This window comes from Akebia trifoliata, unplaced genomic scaffold (assembly GCF_017979445.1).
Source record: "Akebia trifoliata isolate Shusen 1 unplaced genomic scaffold, ASM1797944v1 Contig00372, whole genome shotgun sequence".
In the NCBI taxonomy this organism is placed as follows: Eukaryota; Viridiplantae; Streptophyta; class Magnoliopsida; order Ranunculales; family Lardizabalaceae; genus Akebia; species Akebia trifoliata.
This window is the reverse complement of record NW_028236992.1, coordinates 62,893-83,770: the sequence shown is the minus strand read 5'-3', so window position 1 is coordinate 83,770 and position 20,878 is coordinate 62,893. Positions and strand designations below refer to the sequence as shown.

Genomic DNA, 20,878 nt, shown 5'->3' with positions numbered 1-20,878 from the left:
ATAAGTCAAGTTCACTCCATTCCAACAAGTTTAAAACTATAAACTATAAAAAGGATTTTTGACTATAGAATCTGCAATACATTCAGAATTTAGTAAGGATATGGTAGTCAACCAAACAACTTCCAGCCATTAAATTCAGTAGAAGAATCAAACTAAAACACAAGATTGCTCTGTTTCTACTATCACAAAATCAAATATTGTTAGTGATAATGAAAAGTTTAGTTGAAGATTCATTCACTCAAAAGTTTTTTCAATAACCAAATTCTGAATATAACCCACAAAACATTACACCGAGAATTGGTAGAAAAGTCTTTTCAAATAGGGATCTAATTATGTTTATGATCAGTGCCACCATTGGAGATATCTCAAATATTGTCCAAAACATGCAGGGGAATGTCTGAGCTTTGTTTGTTTTAGACGAGTGAGAATCCTCTATGCCAATTGTTATCTATCTTTTAAGGTTTACCATGTAGGACATGATTTTAAGATACATTATAATCACATACGTCCTCCTGACATCTCCTCATGAAACTCTTCACACCAGATTTGTGGGGCATCTTTTGTTTTGAGTGCTTTGTTCTATTTTTATATTCACACATCTACAAGTTGAAGTAAGAAAATGATGAAACATTTTATAATATAACACCATTAGTTTAAATGAATTTACATGTAACTATAGACATTACTTGTACTTGGCCGACATTGCTCTCACAAAATTGTACAAGACAGTCCCACTATGTTTGCTTGACGTCCAATGGGCAATTTTTCTTAGCCGCATCCGGATCACCTTTAAAGGTCATATAGTGTGTCTTTTTCTAACAAGACTTGTAGGTTGAAGCATTCAAGAACCCAATCCTTTAGGGTGATGTTAACGTCAAACACATCCTACATCGCATTTAGGAAGCAATACGAGAACTATTGATATAAAAAATTGACATTAACAACTGTAATACTTTATGTAAACTAGATTTTATGTTACCTGGATAGTTTGTCAAATGGTATCCTTCTTCTTGAATGGCATATGCCTCCAATCGGCATGCAAGCCAAATAACCGAGGCTTGCATACCACAGTGCCTAAGAACTTCAACAGCTCGCAGGCCATGTTGTCAATAGGTTGTCCCCTGTCATTAATCTCAACCCATTTATTTGAAGCCTATGGATCAATATTCCACAATGACTCAAGATGTGAATTTCCTCGCACACATTTCATATGGGAACCTGTAAGAAAACATGCATGAGATGGATTAAACACTATTGTGTAAGTACCAAGCATCTTTGCTATTATAATGAGAGAAGGCGGGGTGAAATGGCAGGATAACTAGAGACACAAAAAGAAATAGATTCTTAAAAAGCATGTCTAAGATACTTGCATTTTTTTCCCTCTCATCTCAACCATAAAACATTCCACTGCTAGTAGTAGGCAAGAAATTATTTTCTGAAATATAATTTGTTTCATTAAACTTAACGAAATTATTTTATCTTACTTGGTGTGGATCGAGTAAGTACCAAGCATCCATGGGAGGATGGAACTTTGATCTATTCCATTCTCAGGGTGTTTTAACCGGTAGAAGTTATTCCAGGAAAGTTGGATGCATAAAACAAAAATAATCTACAGAGATCTTTTAGTACTTGGGGGCTGAAGAACTTAGTTGTATTTGGTGTGCTTTTGCTATATATATATGGAGTAGTTTGTGTACTTATGCGGCAAACTAAAACTAAGTGTATACTAAAATATTGTAGTGTGTTATTTATATACTTACGAATTTAGCAATTGTGTTTTGGTAATTTGTGCTTACTAGTGATATAATTAGGATTGTCGTCAGTTGTAATGTTTGTATATTTGCCTTGACGTTTTGTTTGCATCCAACAACTGATAAATAGGAAGGTAAAAGACTTTCTCATTTTTGATGATGGGTGGGGGCAGTAGTGGTGGAGCTATTCCTATTGTTGAGGTACAACTAATTGAGTTACACGACACATGCAAGTGCGCTTCTATGGGTAAATTTGAGTTTCATTTGGTGGATGTGTTTCAAATTCATGACCAATATGAATTTAGTAAATTGAAGGAAGAAAATCAAATGGGAAAGAAAACTATAAAAAGAAAACAAGATGTATGCCCTTGATAAAAGATTTTGTTTTGTAGTCGTTACCTATAAAAATAAAAGAAAGTATTTTTTTTTACTTGAAAATCCAGAAAAATGACTGTTAACAACAATCGTTTTTTTCGACTGTCGAAAGTAGTTGTTTAAAACGACACCTTTCCTACTGTCTGCATTTATCGCAAATAAAAACCGACTCACTTTAGAATGATTGCTCATGAGACGTTTAGAGCAGTCATTTTCCATAGAAGCGATTTTTTGGGGCAATCGTTTATGGTGCATTTTGATGTAATGTCTCCTGATCAACTACTCTAATGATGTAGTCCTTACAAATAGATTTAGGTATGTGTCTGTCTCATAAAGGTTTAGTCAATAGTTATGTGCGTCATGTGTTTGTTTCTAATTCTAGCATATGTGCCAGTCTAGTAGAAATACAGGAGTTGGATGATCCCATGTCTATCAAAACTCGAGCTTGTTTGTTAGAAATTATGATGTTACCTTTAAGAACCTTGTCTAATATTGGAATTTTATCATGTATCAAATTGTAAACTCTCCGTTGAGGTCTAGGGAGAATGCTTGAACTATTAGCATGGGTTATAGATTTGGGCAATCTCTCCTAAAGTGACCAACTAGTCCATACCCATAACATGTAATTTGCCCAGGTATCTTATCTCTAGGGTGTGGGTGGTCTGAAACTCTGCATTTGTGGCCTAACCATCAATGGTGTTGGACTTCCCAGTATTGGTGTTCATTGACTAAACTGTCCAGGCTAAGCTCCTACTAGTCGTCATATATGAGTAGTTGGGGGTCGATATGGTACATAAGTCTGTCCAAAGGCTGTAAGTCTTACAAACATAGACCTCTTAACTGGATCTAATCAACCCTGGAACTGTCCTGTAAGGCGACTAATATGTCCCTTAGCAGTCTGTAACTCTCTCAATCCTCTGTGCTCTCTTCACCATCTCCAAATAATTATTATTTTCAAAACCAACCATTTTGCTCTTTAAAAATGGCTTTAAACACCTGAAAAATCTTGTTGCCTTCATTTTTTTGTAGCCACCAAGTCTGGTGTATACCATGACAACTGAGTGAACTTGGTTTCATATTCGATCACAGTTCGTGTTCCCTGGATAAAGTTTGTAAACTTTTGATACTTCGTTTTCCTAGCTATCTTAGATATGAGCTTCTCCAAGAATAATCTCTGGAAGCCATTCCATGTGGTCTGTATATCACCTTGTACATTTTTGACTGACCTCCACCAGTGATTAACATCATCTTCTAACTTAAAAGAAGTTAAAGTGACCTTCTGTTCATCTATGCAACCCATGATAATCAATTACTCATTTGTCGTTCGTATCTAGTCTTCAAACTTTGCGAGGTCCATTTATCCTATAAAAGATGGTGGTTGTAGCCTTCGAAAGTTCTATAGTAGTATTCATGGCTGCAGTTGTCCCTAAGGTAATGGAGGCCTCATCATAATTGGTGGTTGCATAGGAGGTACTAGTTATGGGGAGGAACCTTGGGTGGAATAACTTCTGTCCCGTGTGGGTGAGCCTGGCGTCCCCTGATCTCAGCCATCTCCTTTATAATCCTAGCTTGGGTTTCTGTGAGATAGCTATGGCATCTAGTAACTATCCCATCTGATCATCATTGCCCTGTTTGGCAGGTTGACCATCATCCATTGTTCGTTTTCCTCTTCTTCTCCCTATCATATCATTAATTGTTGTAGACACCCCATTTTTGCATCTGCCTAATTTGACAATTTTCACCTAGTTGTTGTGGGTTCTTGATGATGAGTACTAGATTTAGCAAGTACAAACGCTTAGGTTTGCCACACATTTTGGTAACCTAGAGACATCACAACTCTAGGAAAATGTGACTTAAAGACTTAGAAATAATCATATTGGGACATGAAGAAGCTGCATGATGAAATTCGCAAAAATTAATAAAATGACAAAAATACCCCTTGTGGGTCCTGTACCTCTGAAAAGTTTTAAGAATACTTTGATTACTCACAGAATGTGATTGCGAGTCTAACGAGACTAAAAATAAAGAAAACGGAGATGTTTACGAAAAATTATAAAAATAACCAAAATACCCTTTGACGACTACTTGTAGTAACCTTGATATTGGTCCTTTGTCGATAATAGTTTTTATCAATTTCACCTCGATTTCAAAATAATAAAAAAATTGATAAAAATTAAAGAAGGGTGCTAATAGTATTTCGACAAATTGAACCAATCACTAATCAATCAATTGAAGAAATTCATGATCAAAGGTGAACAACCAACACAAAAATTTTAGAAAAAAGTTCACTAATTAATGTGAGATACGATCAAGTCATTAAGCCATTGATTTTAAATTGATCCAATCGACGAATTTACCCAATCATAAGCTATGGGAATGGCATGAGTAGCAAAGTGCGGGATCGAATGTTTTTAGCAATCTCATACATGGTAGGTTCAGCTAAGGGGAAGTAAGAAATAAAAAAAAAATTTGATAAAGGGAAACGCGTTTGAGAATTGAAGAAAATAAACAAAAATTATAAATAAGGAAACTAAATGAAAGAAAGGAATTTTATAGAAGGGTTGGGCAACTACGCATTTTCCTCTCTCTAGAAAAAACGTGAAAAAGGTTGTTTTCTTTTCTCTTCAATCGTTCCTTTAAAAACAAAATAATAAAAAGAAAAAAGCAAAGAGTAAGTAAGGGAGAGGGTCACTCAAAAAATATTATCAAAAGGAGTCATTCGTTAATCACCAATCCTTAATCTACCTTCAATGGGGTTTCAGGTTACTATTGCGCCTAAACTCAAACTTTCACCACCTAGTTGGGGTGGACAGTCAGGTCAATTTAGAGAAACGCTAGCACCAAGTAAACCGTCAAAAATGGTCTTAGAATCCAAACTTGCAGACATCCATAAGATCTTGGAAGTCTTCGTAATGGACATAAATAACATAATAAAGGAAGATGGAAGTGTTAGAACAAATCTCTAAGTCAACGGGAAACCCCCCTGATGATCCAAAGGGAAAGAGACCAGAAGGTAGCGTAGCCAGGAATCCACAAGAGATTTATGAACTCAATGGAAATGAAGAACCCTTCAATGAAAATCCAATGTTAGCCAACAGAATGGCTCAGTTGGAAACAATTATGAAGAGTATAAAATGGATTTATGAGTCAAATCCCTAGGATCCGTTTGCCTGAAAAATTCATAATGCTAGAGATGGAAAAGTTCAATGGAGTAAGTTATGCAAGAACATATCTCAAGGTGTATTTCATTAACATGCGTACCATGGGCCTCATCGATGAACATATGACATTATTAATTCAATGTACTTTATCAAGATTGGCACTATGATAACTGATATTTCAAGGCCCATCTGTAATTGGGACATGGGAGAATATGTCAAAATTGTTTCGCACTAGTACAAGTATAATACAGAAATCAAAACCTTCCAAAGGGACTTGGAATCAATTAAATAGAAAAATTGGAAAACTTTTACTGACTTCATCAGCCGTTGGAGAGATAAGGCTAAACAAAGATGGGATAGGCCCTTAGAAAAGAAATAAATAGCTATTATTCTAAAAAATCTCACTCAGGGGTATGCACAAAATCTGGTTGCCTAGTACCTTCCCACATTCAAGTCTTTGTTACAAGCCAGAGTAAACTTGATGATGTTTTTGCCTCTGGAGTTCTTTCCAACCCTGCTAACAATAAGTTCAAAAACCCCTTAACTAATTCCATGCCCAACCCGACCTACTAATCATGCTAGTTAATGACATCCTTAAACCCCTCGTCAATTCGCTAACCTAGGAATGACCCTTATGGTAGTTTTTCATAAATTATTGAAGAAAAGGCTTCTCATCCCTCTCTAACCCCTACTTTTGCCAAATCCTCTACCAACTTCACACAACCCTAACCTATTTTTGCAAGTTCCATCAAAACCCTTCCCATCATACTAATCGATGCATTACCCTTCGTCATGCCATCCAAAATCTCATCGATGTTAAGAAAGTCACCATCTCTACCCCAACACCACCAAATGTCACCACGAATCCATTACTCGTCTATCAACCTCCACAAACCCTAAACATGATTTTCAATACCCAACTATCATTCGATCCCATTCCTCTCATCCATCCAATTCATTTCAAACCACCCAGTTACCCCTGTTAAACATTATGAGCCACTTGATCTGGCTTTAGATGAAGTACAATGTCTATCCCCACCCCATTATGATAATCATTATTCACCCGCTACCTCTTGGCAAAAATGAACCGAGAAAACCTATTTTCTTTGATGGATGAAGATCCCTACTTATTGGTCGAAGAGAACGAGTCGTTTTTCCTTTCTTACGACTAAGTCATGCATGTGACATGAGGGGGAAGAGTCTTTAAACCATTAGAATTCAGTGCCAAAAATCTCGTAACCTTGGTAAAGAAAGAGAAGGTGGACCTCATTAAGGAAACAATCGAAGAAGACGACGTCGCCATCAAATAGTTGAAGAGATGAGGTGCCAATATTTTAGTTTGAGGTTTGCTAATGGCTTCCACTACTCATAAGGAGATTGTTTTCAAAGCACTAAGCGCAGCTCAAGTCTTCCTTGATACTTTGCCAGATCAGTTGGCAAGTATAATAGGGACCACTTATGTGGAAAATATCTTGTCCTTTTTAGACTCAGATTTCCCAAAAAAATATTTAAGCCACACGAAGCCATTGTACATTACAGTCGACTATAACAAAATGAGAGTCCTTCTAGTTTTGATAGACAATGGAAGTGCACTGAATGTTTGTCCCCTGAAGACCGCAACTTGTCTTGGGTTCAAGCAAAAGGATTTCAAGCTGACTAGCCAGGGTGTTAGGGCTTACGACAACACCAAAATGGATGTGGTGAGGAATTTGCATCTCTAACTCTCCACAGGTATAACAGACTTCCATATGGAATTTCAAGTCTTAGATATTTAATCTTCATTCAATCTATTATTATTAGGGAGACCATGGCTATATTAGATCAATAATATATCTTCTACATTGCATCAGAAGGTCAAATTCATAAACGGTAGTTTGGTGATCACCATTCTTGGGGATGCCGAAATTATGGAAATCATGAATGACAAAGAAACCAAGAACAAGCCATCGCTCGAAATTCAACCAGAACATCAGGGGGTACAACTAGTTGATTTTGAATTTAAGAAGATTTGCTCGGTTCAATGGGATAAGTGCAAAAGAGTTTTTCCCCATCCAGAATACATTCAATTGTTGTATGGCCAGTATGTTAAAAATATGAGATTTTTCCTAGGTATGGGCTTAGGTATCAGACAATAAGGGATCAAAGTTGCACTGGTTATTCAAGAGATGGTCGATGCATTTGGACTAGGGTACGAACCCACGAAAGAAGACTAGGCCTAGTATTGGAAGGCGAAGTGAGGTAAAGCAAATGCAAAAGGGGGCACATTGTAGATCTAATCAACATGAAATCCTATTGAAAAACTCTCAATGGGCACTTCATGAAAGTAGGAGAAGATTTCCCTTATTGTGGTTTCCCATAACCTTTTATTAATCATCTCACGGGTGCCGACTTGCCGAGATTTGAGTTCTTCTTTAGGATGAATTGGTCTGTAAAAGGAAGAAGACAAGGTATCTGAAGAACCTGAAGAAGCTGACGATTGGCAAGTAGTTGTGGATTCTCTCAATATCACTCAGATGTATTTCAAATACGGTAATTTGTTAGTCTTGTCAATTGAGGGTGGTACCCAAAACCCACAGTCTATAATCAAACCCGTTGTTGGGTCTCTATTTAGTTATATCATTGGATGAGTCTGTTACTTTATGTTGAGTCCAGTCCTATTAGTCTCATTGAGTCTTTTGTCTTTGCTAAATCTGTCGAGTCCATAGTGAGTTTTGTTACCCCATTTACTTTTACAAAATAAAGGAATTTTTTATTATCTCGAGTGTAATAATGAATTAACTAATAACATAGCTTCGAAAAGAGAATCTTCTGATGAAGAACCACCCTCTGAAATCATTAAATTACTCAAACAAGAAGACGAATGTCGAGTTCAACTTGTAATGGAAGAAAAAAAATGGTTAATCTCAGAACCGAAGAAAATCCTTAAGAGGTTCAGATTGGTTTCACCTTATCCCTCGAGGAACACCAGGAGATGGTGAATTTGCTCAGAAAATTCAAAGACATTTTCGCGTGGTCTTACGAGGATATGCCAAGAGTAAGCGCTGACATCATTCAACATCAAATTCTGTTGTATCCCAATGCTCGAGCAATTAAGTAAAAACTCCGACATATGAAACCAGAATAAACACTGAAAATTAAGGAGAAATCCACAATATAGATTAATATTGGATTTTTGGAAGTGGTAGAGTACCTGGAATAGATTGCTAATGTAGTTCCAGTTCTTAAAAAAGATGGGAAGGTGAGAATGTGTGTGGATTTCAGGGATTTCAATAAGACAAGTCCAAAAGATAGTTTTCTGTTACTCCATATAGATGTGTTGATCTACAATACGACGGGACATGCTATGTTTTCATTTATCGATGGATTTTTGGGGTACAATAAAATAAAGATAGATCCTTATGAGATGCAGAATACATTGTTTATCACGCAACGGGGAACATTATGTTACAAGGTTATACCCTTCGGATTGAAAAATGTTGGAACCACTTATCAGAGAGCAGCAACAACCTTGTCACATGACATGATACATAAGAAAGTCAAGGTTTATGTAGATGACATGATAGTAAAATCCAAACAACGAATGGGTTATGCGGTTGCACTAGAAAAATCTCTCATGAGGATTTAGAAGTATTAATCGCATTTCAATCTACCTAAATATGTATTTGGAGTCATTTCGAGAAAATTATTGGGATTCGTGGTAAGTCCAAGAAGGATTGAAGTAAATCTTGGAAAGATAAAAGCTATCCAGAAAATGGCATCTCGTAAGATCGAAAAGGAGATTTGGGGGGTTCTTGGGCATAATTCAGTATGTCAGTAGATTCATCGATCAATTCACCAATGTCTACGAGCCTATATTCAAGCTTCTTAAGAAAAATGAACCAACTGCGTGGATTGAGTGGTGCCAAAAGGCATTTAATCAAGTTGTAGACATGAAAAGTTCACAATGAACCTCAATGCTACATTGTTTGGAGTCGCCACCATTCTTTTTTAGAAATGGGTGTGAATGGGCACCCGAATTGATCATTTTGAAAATCATTTTTTTCATGGCATTGTAGTGACTCTCATATGTTGGAAAGGGCACGGTCTACCTAAGATCTAGGTAAGGAGGTCCGGTTAGAGGATGGGGAAGGTGTTAGGCACCCCATCCTCTCCACCAATGGTGGTTACCTTGCTTGGCCATTTTTATTTTGTAAAACTCAAGAAAACAAATATTAAAGTGCATGAGAATGTATGGTAAGAGTGGTGTGTGCATTAAGTGGAATTTCCTTAAAAAGGGATTTTGATTTCAATGTGACATTAGGGACATTCTATGGAAGAGAATGACCCATATATCACATTAAATTTATGAAATGAATGTTGGTTTGAACTCTTAGAGAGACTCCATAATGGAGTTCCCTTGAAGTCACGACCTTGATGCATGTATGCATGGCTAGAAACTTTGTGTTTCACCCCATCAAGAGGGTAACACATTTCTTCATCATTGTCATGCATAGGTGAGTGTGTGCATTGTGTACAAGATGATGCATGAGATTGGGATGAAAATGGCTTCAACCCCCATCCTTTCGATCGAACCTTAGTCCAATCTACCGGGGATGGGAGAGTGTGTGCATTACATCCTAAAGGATTTCTAAAAGAGAAAATAAAATAGAGGATTAGAATAAGAAGATGCAAGCTTTAAAATAAATAACTACATCTTAACCCCACCTTGTCCCTTAATGAACTTGAACCTTGAAGAGTAGGCTTGAGAGATGAATGAGATGGTTGAGGGTTGAGGGTTGAGTTGAAGTTTAGAAGATAAGAGAATGAGTAGAAATTTTTGTAGAGTTTTAGGTTGAGAGATGGGGGCTTGAGAGCATGCCTTGCTCATAGGAAATGAGGGTATTTATAGAGTTTTTGGAGAACTTTTGGGGATAAAGTGGTCCAACCCTAAAATAAAGAACATGGACATGAGATTTAGGTTATTTCTTTTTGGATTTTTCATTTGTATGAGGGTAAAGACGACATTTGTGAAGAAACCCTAAAAGCATGCTTTGATCCTTGGTTTTTTGGTAAATAGAGGTGAGAGAACAAAAGTACTTTTGGGAGGATGAATGAGGGAGTGACATGTGTAAAGGTGGAGTGGTAGGTAAAAAGTAGATCTTGGTTTATTTGTAAATAACTCATAAAGCAAGGGTGGAAGTGTAGTTTTGAACTGGACCAATGGGAAAATAAAAGTACATTTGGGAGGGTGAATAGGAGGATGACATGTGTAAAGGTGAAGTGGTAGGTGAAAAGTAGACTTTGGTTCATTTGTAAATAACAAATAAAGTAAGGATGGAAGTATAATTTTGAAATGGACCAATGGGAGAACTCCATGTATGTACTTAAAGATTCCTACCTTTTGAGGGCATAATGGGAAGTCCTCTCACCTTTATGGATTATTACCAAAGACCAAATAACCTTTTTGGTTTGATTAACTTTTTGAGAAGGGTATTCTTGAGTTTTCACAAAGGGGAAGTTGACTCTCCAATTAGATGATGCATTGGGTATTGGGAGCTTATGAGGTATCAACATGTGTCATCATATAAGGGTGGTGAGATAATGGACTTGGGTTTGGGTTTGGGATATGGACTTGGATTTGGACTTAGGATGGACTTGGTTTTGGGTTAGGATATGGACTTGGGTTTGGGCTTAGGATGGACTTGGTTTTGGGTTAGGACATGGACTTGGATTTGGGTTTGGGATATGGATTTGGGTTAGGATATGGGTGATGTGAGCATAGGTTTAAGTGGATTAGGGACAAGGTATGGGCATGCAATGATATGAGATGAGATGATGTATGTATGCATGAAAATGATGCAAAATAGCAATGTGGGTCCGTCGAAAATCTTGAGTTCTAAATCGGAATCAATTCGAGGAAATTTGGATCTTCCTAACTGATTCGTGCAAATTGGGGTGTCTACAGCTACCCCTCTTTGCAGGAGTTGCTTGTAAAGAACTGCAAAGAATAAATTAGACCATTTATTTGCACGAATCCAAATAATTTATTGCATGACGATTAACAACGCCGGATGGATTGAAAATTTTTGAAAGATGTGGCTGCCCAAGCACGGGGTCTGATAGGGTTAGCCTTTTTGAAACTCTTGATTTCGTGGCACGGAGCTCGTTTGAAATCTTAGATACCCCTTTTATGATTTTTGAAAGTGATTGACGTTTTGAACCATGCAATGCAATTTTGAGATATTTTTCCTTTTTCCCTCATTGGTTTTGAATTTCGAACTTAGTTTCCTCTTCATAGAAGTTATAGGATCATCTTGAGTGAGCTTAGTGTAGTGTGACCATCCTTGAGAGAGACTTGCATGATGATATGATATTAAGTATTTGGTGTGTCGTCATGTATTGGATATGGGGAGAATCATCGTTAACCAAGCTGCTCAGATCGAAGCCTTAAAGGATGACTTGATGCCTGGTACGCTTTCCAGGGAAATACTTGAATGGCTCTTTGCCCGCTATTCCTTCTTGTACCCTGCTTTTAATGAGAATGTAAGCACTATTTGAAATGAATGAAATAGGTTTTTTACATAGTAGCCTCAGATATATCTACTGCTTTCGAAAACACTTGATTTAAGAAAAATCCTAGATTCTTCATCATAGGCCAAAATAGTGATTTTGATGATGCATTTTTATTTTTTTAAAAGATTGCCTTTGTCGAATAATCTGTGACAGACTGTGTTTGAAAACTTTGAAAGTTAACGATCATGGTGCCTTTGCCAAATGTCGAGGATACAAGTGTCAGCTAATCCTTAGCCTCTTTAGAGTCATCCCCGAGATTGATAATTTTGACTCAGTTATCTTCGTTGTATCCGTTAGAATTTTGAGGATTTCGAGATTTTTGCCGTTCACAGTTTATACTCTTGCGGGCCAGGAGTTTTTAATTTTTTTTATTTTATTTTTTTATTTTTTTCATTTTTTTAATTTTTAATTTTTTTTTTCTGCCCCTGGCGCCAGTTACGGTTTTCACCAGACCGATTTCCACATTTTTGGCATCGACGCCCTTTTTGGTTTTCATCATGCCGGTGGTTTTGATCTTGCCATGGACTGATTTTTTTACTCATAGTGCCTTGCAGGTTTTCACTATGCCCTTTCAGTCATGCTTACTTATGCTTTTTTTTTTTTTTTTTTTTGCTTTGAATGTCTTCTCGATTTCTTTATGTCCTTTGTGGCTTGGTGACTCAAGTTGAGCTGCGAGATCAAATACTCTACTCTTCTAGTGGCACTCTTTCTTGAGTAACAGATCTGGACTCCCCTCTCGAGTTCCTCCGACGATTTTCATGGTGCGGTGACTCAAGTTGAGCTTCAAGATCAATGACTCTACACTTCGAGTCGCTCTTTTTTTTTCAAATATTCGACCTAGTCTCCCCTCTCAGATCTTCCAACGACTTTGGTGGCTTGAAATCCGATTTAAGTGGCAAGATAGACTGCACTGACGATGTTTTCCATGACGTGCTTCCACTGTGATTGAGTTACCTTGAACCGTTCCCTGATCTGAGAGGACTTTAATTAGGACGAAACGTAGGCTTAGGCTAGGTTGTGAAAGGATATAAAGAAGGTTGAGTCTAGATTTATTGAGGGGTAGATTGGACACGGGGTTTGTCTATTTTTGTTTCGAAAATATGATTTATGTCTCCTCCCCTCGTCAAACGAACTTGAAGATTTGGGTAGAGCTTTGATCAGACATTCGTGATTTTTGACTTTTTGATTTTTTTTTTTTGTACTTTTAGCCGTTCACAGTTTATCCTCATGCGAGCCAGGAGTATACTTTGGTATTTTTGTTTTGACTTTTGACGATTTTTTTTTTTTGTGGTGGTGACTTGCCCCGGTCCTAGGTTAAGAAATGAATGTGATGGCTCAAAAAGGATTAACTAAGGGTAGATAATTGTTCAGGTAGTAGAAAGATGGCCCCTCTTCATTTCAAGGAACGACTTTAGGCGTAATATTTTTTCACGGTATCAGCATTGATCGGTTGTGGAAAGACTTCCTCATCCATTTCTGTAAGGATTAGCGCCCCTCCGGACAGTACCTTTTGGACGACGAATGGCCCATCGTAATTCGGACGGAACTTTCCTCTCGCATCTTCTTGTATTGGCAAAATCTTCTTTAAAACAAGATCTCCTGGCGAGAACTCTCTAAGTCGAACCTTCTTGTTATAAGCTCGTGCTATTCTCCGTTGATAAGTTTGCCCATGACAGATTGCTGAAAGTCGTTTCTCCTCTATTAAGTTCAACTGATCGAATCGGGCTTGGACCCATTCTGCCTAATCCAATTCAACTCTTTAAGATCGGAGGGAGGGAATCTCAACCTCAACGGGCAAGACTGCTTCCATTCCATAGACTAGTGAATAAGGCGTTGCCCCAGTCGAAGTTCGGATTGATGTTCGATAAGCATGTAGAGCAAATGGTAACATTTCGTGCCAATCTTTGTAAGTAACGGCCATTTTCTCGATGATCTTCTTGATGTTTTTATTAGCGGCTTCAACTGCTCCATTCATCTTTGGTCTGTAAATGACCGAGTTGTGATGAGTGATCTGAAAATCCTTGCACATTTTGGACATGTCTTTGTTCTTGAGATTTTTGGCGTTATCGGTTACTATCCCGCTTAGGACGCCATACCGACATATGATGTTGTTTTTCACAAACTTCAACATATTGCCCCTTGTAACATTGGCGTAAGATGCTGCTTCTACCCATTTTGTAAAATAGTCGATGGCAACTAAGATGAAGCGATGCCCATTGGAAGCTTGAGGATTGATTTGTCCGATGACATCCATGCCCCAGAGTGAGAAGGGCCAAGGAGACGTCATATTGTGCAATTCTAAAGGTGGTGCATTGATTTTGTTGGCGTAGATTTGACACAAATGACACTTCCGAACATGTTGGTACCCATCGCTTTCCATAGTCATCCAGTAGTAACCCATTCTCATAATCTTCTTTGCGAGCATATGTCCATTCATGTGAGGTCCACATATTCCTCCATGCACGGTCTCGATTAAGCGTTGAGCTTCTGTCTGTGTTACACACCTGAAGAGGACCTCGTGATGCGACTTTTTGTATAAGACTCCGCTACTCAAGAAGAACTGTCCTGCCAATCTCTGAATAGTCTTTCGGTCCGTCATCGTAGCATTGGGTGTGAAAGCTCGATCCTCTAAGAATGCCTTGATGTCTGTGTACCATGGTTTTTCCTCTGGTTCTTCGATCTCCATAGGTAAGCAATACGCAGGCTCGTCTTGAATACCAATCTCAAGAGGGTCGACTATGGTGTCTTCGGAGATACTGATCATTGAGGCCAGAGTAGCCAATGCATCTGCAAATTGGTTCTTAGCCCTCGGCATATAGGTAAATGAGATTCGGGTGAAGTTTGAACTTAGATCTTCGAGATATTTATGATACGGAACCAGTCTCTGCTTTCGGGTCTTCCATTCTCCCGTTGTCTGGTAGACTACCAGACTTGAGTCTCCAAATACATCCAGTTCATCCACTTCGAAGTCGATCGCTGCTTTCAACCCCGCAATGCATACTTCGTATTCAGCTTCGTTGTTGGAACACTGAAACCTTAATCTGACTGCGATGGGGATATGAGTTCCGTCTGGCTTGACCAGGACTGCCCCAATTCCATTTCCCTTTTGATTTACTACTCCATCAAAATACATTTTCCAACTAGATTCTTCATCGTTACTCTCGGCTTCAGCAAACATAATGGCCTCATCAAGGAAATTTGTCTTTAGTGGCTCATAATCGGGTAAAGGGTGCTCCGCTAAGTGGTCAGCAATGGCTTGTCCTTTAATGGCTTTTTGAGTGACATATGTGATATCGAACTCAGATAATAGTAACTGCCATTTTGCGGTGCATCCCGTTAGCGCCGGCTTCTCGAAGAGGTACTTCAAGGGATCCATTCGAGTAATGAGCATGGTCGAGTAACTGAGCAAGTAGTGGCGTAGCCGTTGTGATGCCCAGACAAGGGCACAACATGTTTTCTCGAGAGTCGAATAATTCACCTCGTAACTTGTGAACTTCTTGCTAAGGTAATAAATGACTTGCTCTTTTCGACCTGTTTCATCATGTTGTCCCAGTACGCAGCCCATGGAGTTTTCTTGCACGGAAACATACATCAGTAGAGGTCGACCCGATGTAGGAGGAACTAGAACAGGCGGATTAAGCAAGTATCTCTTAATCTTGTCGAAAGCTTCTTGACAGTCTTCATTCCATTCTTTCGGCTCATTCTTTTTCAGTAGTTTGAATACTGGCTCACAGATCGGGGTTAGTTGCGCGATGAACCTACTAATGTGCTGAATTCTCCCTAGGAATCCCCTGATCTCTTTTTTTGATTTGGGTGGCTCCATATTTATGATGTACTTCATTTTAGCTGGATCAATTTCAATGCCTCTTCTACTGACAATGAACCCCAATAGCTTCCCTGATGTAGCCCCAAATATACACTTTGCCGGATTAAGCCTTAAGCTGTACTTCCTTAATCGATCAAACAATTTCTTCAGGTTTATCAGATGATCCTCATCAAGGTTAGATTTGGCTATCATGTCGTCCACATATACCTCTATCTCCTTGTGAATCATGTCATGAAATAAGGCAGTCATGGCTCATGGTAAGTTACCCCAGCGATCTTAAGATCGAATGGCATGACCGTATAGTGAAAGGTACCCCAAGGTGTAATGAATGCAGTCTTCTCTTGATCTTTTTCTGCCATTTTTATTTGATTGTAACCCGAGAAACCGTCCATGAACGAGAACATACCGTGCCCAGCTGTATTATCGACCAGAGTGTCGATGTGTGGTAATGGAAAGTCATCTTTCGGACTGGCTCTGTTCAGATCTCTGTAGTCCACGCACATACGTACCTTTCCATCTTTCTTTGGTACATGAACGACATTAGCGAGCCACTCAGGGTAGGTGGATACTGCGAGAAACCCTGCTTGGAACTGTTTCATTACTTCATCATTGACCTTAAGTGTCCATTCTGGTTTCAATCTTCGTAATTTCTGCTTGACTGGCTTACTTCCCGATTTGATAGGTAACTTGTGGACAACGAGATCTGTGTCTAAACCAGGCATGTCTTGGTAGGACCATGCGAAGACATCTTGGTACTACTGTAAGAATTTTGTCATCTCTTCTTTTTGTTCAATCGTTAATAGGGCTCCGATTTTAACAATCCGTGGGTCATCTTCGGTGCCTAGGTTCACTGAGTTTGTATCCTCTATATTTGGCTGAACACCCTTCTTGTGACGTTCTATGAGTTCCTTGATTTCTTTTGGAGGATATTCAACCTCTTCCTCTAACTCTTCTTCAATCCCCATGAGATCAAAGTCGAGCTCAGAGTCAAAGTCGTATTCTTCTCTTTCATACTCTGTTATGTCACAAGGCTCATTCAACTGAGGAGGAAATTCTTTGAAAACCTTGGGTATTTTGAAGATTTCTGATTTTTTTGAATTTTTGAGAATATTTGATTTTTTTGAATTTTGAAGGGTTTTTGATTTTTTTGAATTTTGAAAATTTTTTGATTTTTTTGGATTTTGAAAACTTTTTGATTTTTTTGGATTTTGTGGACTATCTGTATTCCTGAAACAAGATAAAGAAAAATCATGCAAATTCATTAGCAACGAAGGTGAGCCCCCAAAACAGTCTTGCTTCGAGGACGAGGGCTCATTTATGGTCCTCGGGCAGATGAGATTTTGCTAATGACATTTTTTGTTTGGAGGCCGTAGGGATTCTGGACCCCATGGCGGCCTCGTAAGTGATTGGGTATTCCTCCCAATTCTTGAAAACTTGCCCTTCTTCTGCAGGGCGGATAAGTTGGGAAGGTGACTCCCTTGATGGTTCAGATATAACCATCACTTCCGGGTGGCTTTCGTCAAATCCGGGAGCAGGAATTTGTAGGGTGGGTGGAATTATGACAGAGCCCCAATCGATTTGAAAGGGGAACAGTGATTTCTCTTCTTCGCATATTGCGACTTTCGCCTTGGCGGGCTCTCCTTCTTCCTCCTTTTGACTCCATTCGGAATCCCCGCTGAACAAGATGTCCATACCATCTGTAAAGGAATGTGGGGACTCAACGAGCGAATCTTCTTACGAATAAACGGGCTCGATACTTACAACTCTTGGTTCTCCTGTGTGGTTTGTCGGTGGCAGTTCTGCTGAGTCATCTGACTTCTTCAAGGATGGTGGGAAGCTGATGTTGATGTGTGGTACTTTGCCCAAGTTCCACACATTAGGCTCTAGGTTTTGTCTTCGTGCAAGTCGAAGCTCCCTCTTTTTATCCTTCATATCAGAGATGTCCTTCCTCGTAGGCTTGAATCCAAGACCAAAGTAGGGAATGTGTTTTCGTATGCTGATCAGAGTGGCCCTGCCTTTTCCCTTAGGCCCTAACCCTTGTTTCGGACGATGTCCCGCCTTCTTCATCACTCGTCCGACCATTAGGTTTGCTTTTGACCACCTTGCCCTTGTCTTCTCTTTTCCCCTTTGGATGTGATTGATAGATGTAAACTGAAAGGCGTGAAACCCCTCTTTATCCCCGGTCATCTCTACATCGATATAAGGCACATCCGGCGATCGATCGGCTGGTATAAGATTTTCTGCGAGGACCGATATCATCCTCTGCCCCATGATGAATTTGACTCGCTGGTGCAAGGAAGAGGGGACTGCCCCTGCGGAGTGGATCCAGGGTCTTCCTAGAAGTAGATTGAATGCAGAGGGTATGTCCAGAATCTCGAATGTCACTTCAAACGTGCATGATCCAATAGTGATTGGGAGATCTAGTTCCCCTAACGACTCAGTTTTCCTACTATCAAAAGCCCTTACGGTCCTTCTAGTTGGCCTGAGGTAAGATAAATCCGCGTTTAACTTGTGCACAGTTTGTAGAGGATAGACATTAAGAGCTGAACCATTGTCGATCAATACCCTTGCTACCATCATACCTTTGCACATTACCATAATGTGCAATGGTTCAATGTGTCCACATCCTCCGCCAATAAGTTCATCATCGGTGAAGGTGATCGGATTTGGGGCCATGATCTGACCTACTGTCTTTTCCAACTCTTCTGACGAAGTGGTCTCAGGTACATGCGCATTACTAAGGACTTTGAGTAGTGCTTCCCGATGATGCTCTGAGTTTAAAAGCACGTCCAAGATGCTGATTTGAGCTGGCATTCTGTTCAACTGCTCTACTATGTTGTACTCACTCTTTCGAATGAGCTTGAGGAGGTCTGTTGCCTCCTTGTCAGTTATCCTGCTCTTTTTCTTCTCTGGTTCCCCTTGAAGTGTTTGTTCCTCCTCTACCAACTTTCCTTTCCCTTTTTCTTTTCTTCTGTCCTCTTCCTCGTTCTGCCTTTTTAGTTCTTTTTTTGACACTTTGTAGCACCTCCCTGATCTAGTCATATGTCCAATGTCCGTGATCATCGCCTCTTTCGGCTTCTCAATCCCTGCGGATGTCACAATCATCGTCTCATAACTCCATGGGACGGTTTGACTTGAGCGGTATGGAAATGGTTTAGGGGATATAATGGTCATGGGTTGAGGATCTGGCTTTACATGGAGGATAAGAGGTGGCGGGTTGGGCTTGACGATTGATGTAGTAGTGTTTGGGATTTGTGGGTTAGTATAAGATAGGATGAGGGGTGGTCGGGAGGAAAAACTTGCAGTTTGAGGGGTCGGTGCAGTGTAGGGTATGACAAGAGGTGGTCGGGAAGAAGGGTCTGAAGTCGGTATGGTGCAAGGTATAATGAGAGGTGGACGAGCGGTAGAGCTTGAAATTGGTGATGTGTAGGGTATAATGAGAGGTGGTCGTGAAGGATTCAAAGTTTGGGAGTTGGAGTGGATGGTGAGATTGGCCAAATTGATTGGAAGTTGGGATGATGATTGGTTGGTTGTATCTGGTGGTAGCGCATTGATACTTGATGATGTTGGTTCTTTCCTCAGATTGACTCTAACCTTAGAGCCAATTGGTGCTATCAGAACTGAAGGGTTGAAGCTTGGTTCATCCCTTTCTATGGCATTGACTGTCGGCCCATTGCCTCCCCCATTATGTGTTGGTAACGGGTTCTGATTGATATTCTATTGAGGTGCTTGGGTTGCCGGACCATCTAGGATGATCATTTTCCTATCGATCAGATTTTGAACTTGGTGCTTCAGTTGCCAACATTGGTCGGTGGCATGCCCTGGCGCACCCATGTAGAATTCGCAGAATTGATTGGGATTGTACCCAGGTCCCTTTACCGTCTCTGGGTTTGGCTGCCTCTTAGTGAGATATTCTCCTCTGAGTAGTGCTGGGAGTAGTTCTGATAGAGTCATAGGCAGACGAGTGAATACTCGAGGGATTCTGTTGGGTCTACGCTGCTCTATTTGATGATTCTGGGCAAACTGTGGGTTCTGACCAAATACTGGATTTTGTCCGAATTGAAATACTGGTGGAGCAGGTGCAGCTTGAGGTGGGTTCACCTTGAAAGGGACCTGAGGTATTAGCGGCCTCTGGTTTGGTGTAGAGATGAAGAAAGGACGAATAGGTTGCACATTGTTAACTTGGGCCTCATCTTTCTTCTTGTTCAAGATTGCTGGTTTCCGTTGAATAGATCCCCCTGTTGGGGCTCCTAGACTAGACAGGTCATAAATCAGACCTGATCGAATACCGTCCTCTACTAGATCCGCCACTTGGACCAATGACGAGAAGCTTGCAGTTGTATGACCCACTAGATGCGTATAGAATGAATGGCCCAAAGTTGAGATGAATATGGTGTTCATTTCTTGTTCAGTTATAGGTGGTTTAACCTTAGAAGTCGATTCTTGCCACCTTTGGGCATATTCTTTCACACTTTCCTTTGGCTTCCGAGTCATCTTGGCCATGTCATTTCTGTCCAATCCCATGTCCATATTGAATCTGTACACTTCCGAAAAAATCGTAGCCAGTTCTTGCCAGTTCTTAATCCATGAATGATCTAACTGAGAGAACTATGAGAGGGCCGCCCCTGTTAAACTCCTTTGAAAGAGCTGAACCAACAACCTGTCATCATCACCAAATTGGCACATAGAACCACAGTAGAGTTTCAAATGGGATAGAGGGCATCCAATGCCGTTATACTTTTCGAAGTCAGGACACTTGAATTTCGGTGGTAGTGGTGCATTTGGGTAGAGGCAAAGATCTCTGAATCTCATCCCGCTCATAGAGTCCTTGCCTTTCATCTTTCTAATCTCTTCCTCGACTGCCTCAAGCTTGTTGGCAAGTTTCTCTTATGTGGTACTCCTTACTTCAGCTGCCCTAAATTCATATTCTTCCTCTTGAATGACCTCATGTCGTGGTTGATTGCAGTGAATGTGAATTGGTGGTCCTTGATTGGTAGGGACGGTGGGTGGTAAGGTATTCGGTGCTTGCGGAAGTTGTTGTTGCAGTTGTTCAGGTATAGCCTGATTCGAACCGGATGCTTGATGTTGTACAGCTTGAATGATGCTTGGATTCGCCATTAGTAGATCTAAAATTTTATCGTGTTTTTCCAATGCCTTCACTACTATATCTAGCTTCGAGGTGAGATCTGTTATTACTTCTGTCATTGTCTGTT

The 20,878-nt window shown here is 39.8% G+C and overlaps 1 long non-coding RNA gene across 1 annotated transcript in view; it reads right to left on the bottom strand.

The window, feature by feature from the left end:
• Positions 1-831: 831 nt before the first annotated feature.
• The window catches only part of LOC147381532 (uncharacterized), a 42,873-nt gene continuing 22,826 nt past the window's right edge, over positions 832-20,878 (bottom strand). Inside the window, exons 2-3 of the long non-coding RNA XR_015174492.1 lie at positions 980-1,218; positions 832-885 (exon numbers count right to left, since the gene is read on the bottom strand). This is a non-coding gene — a long non-coding RNA (uncharacterized LOC147381532). The remainder of the gene's footprint in view (positions 886-979; positions 1,219-20,878) is intronic.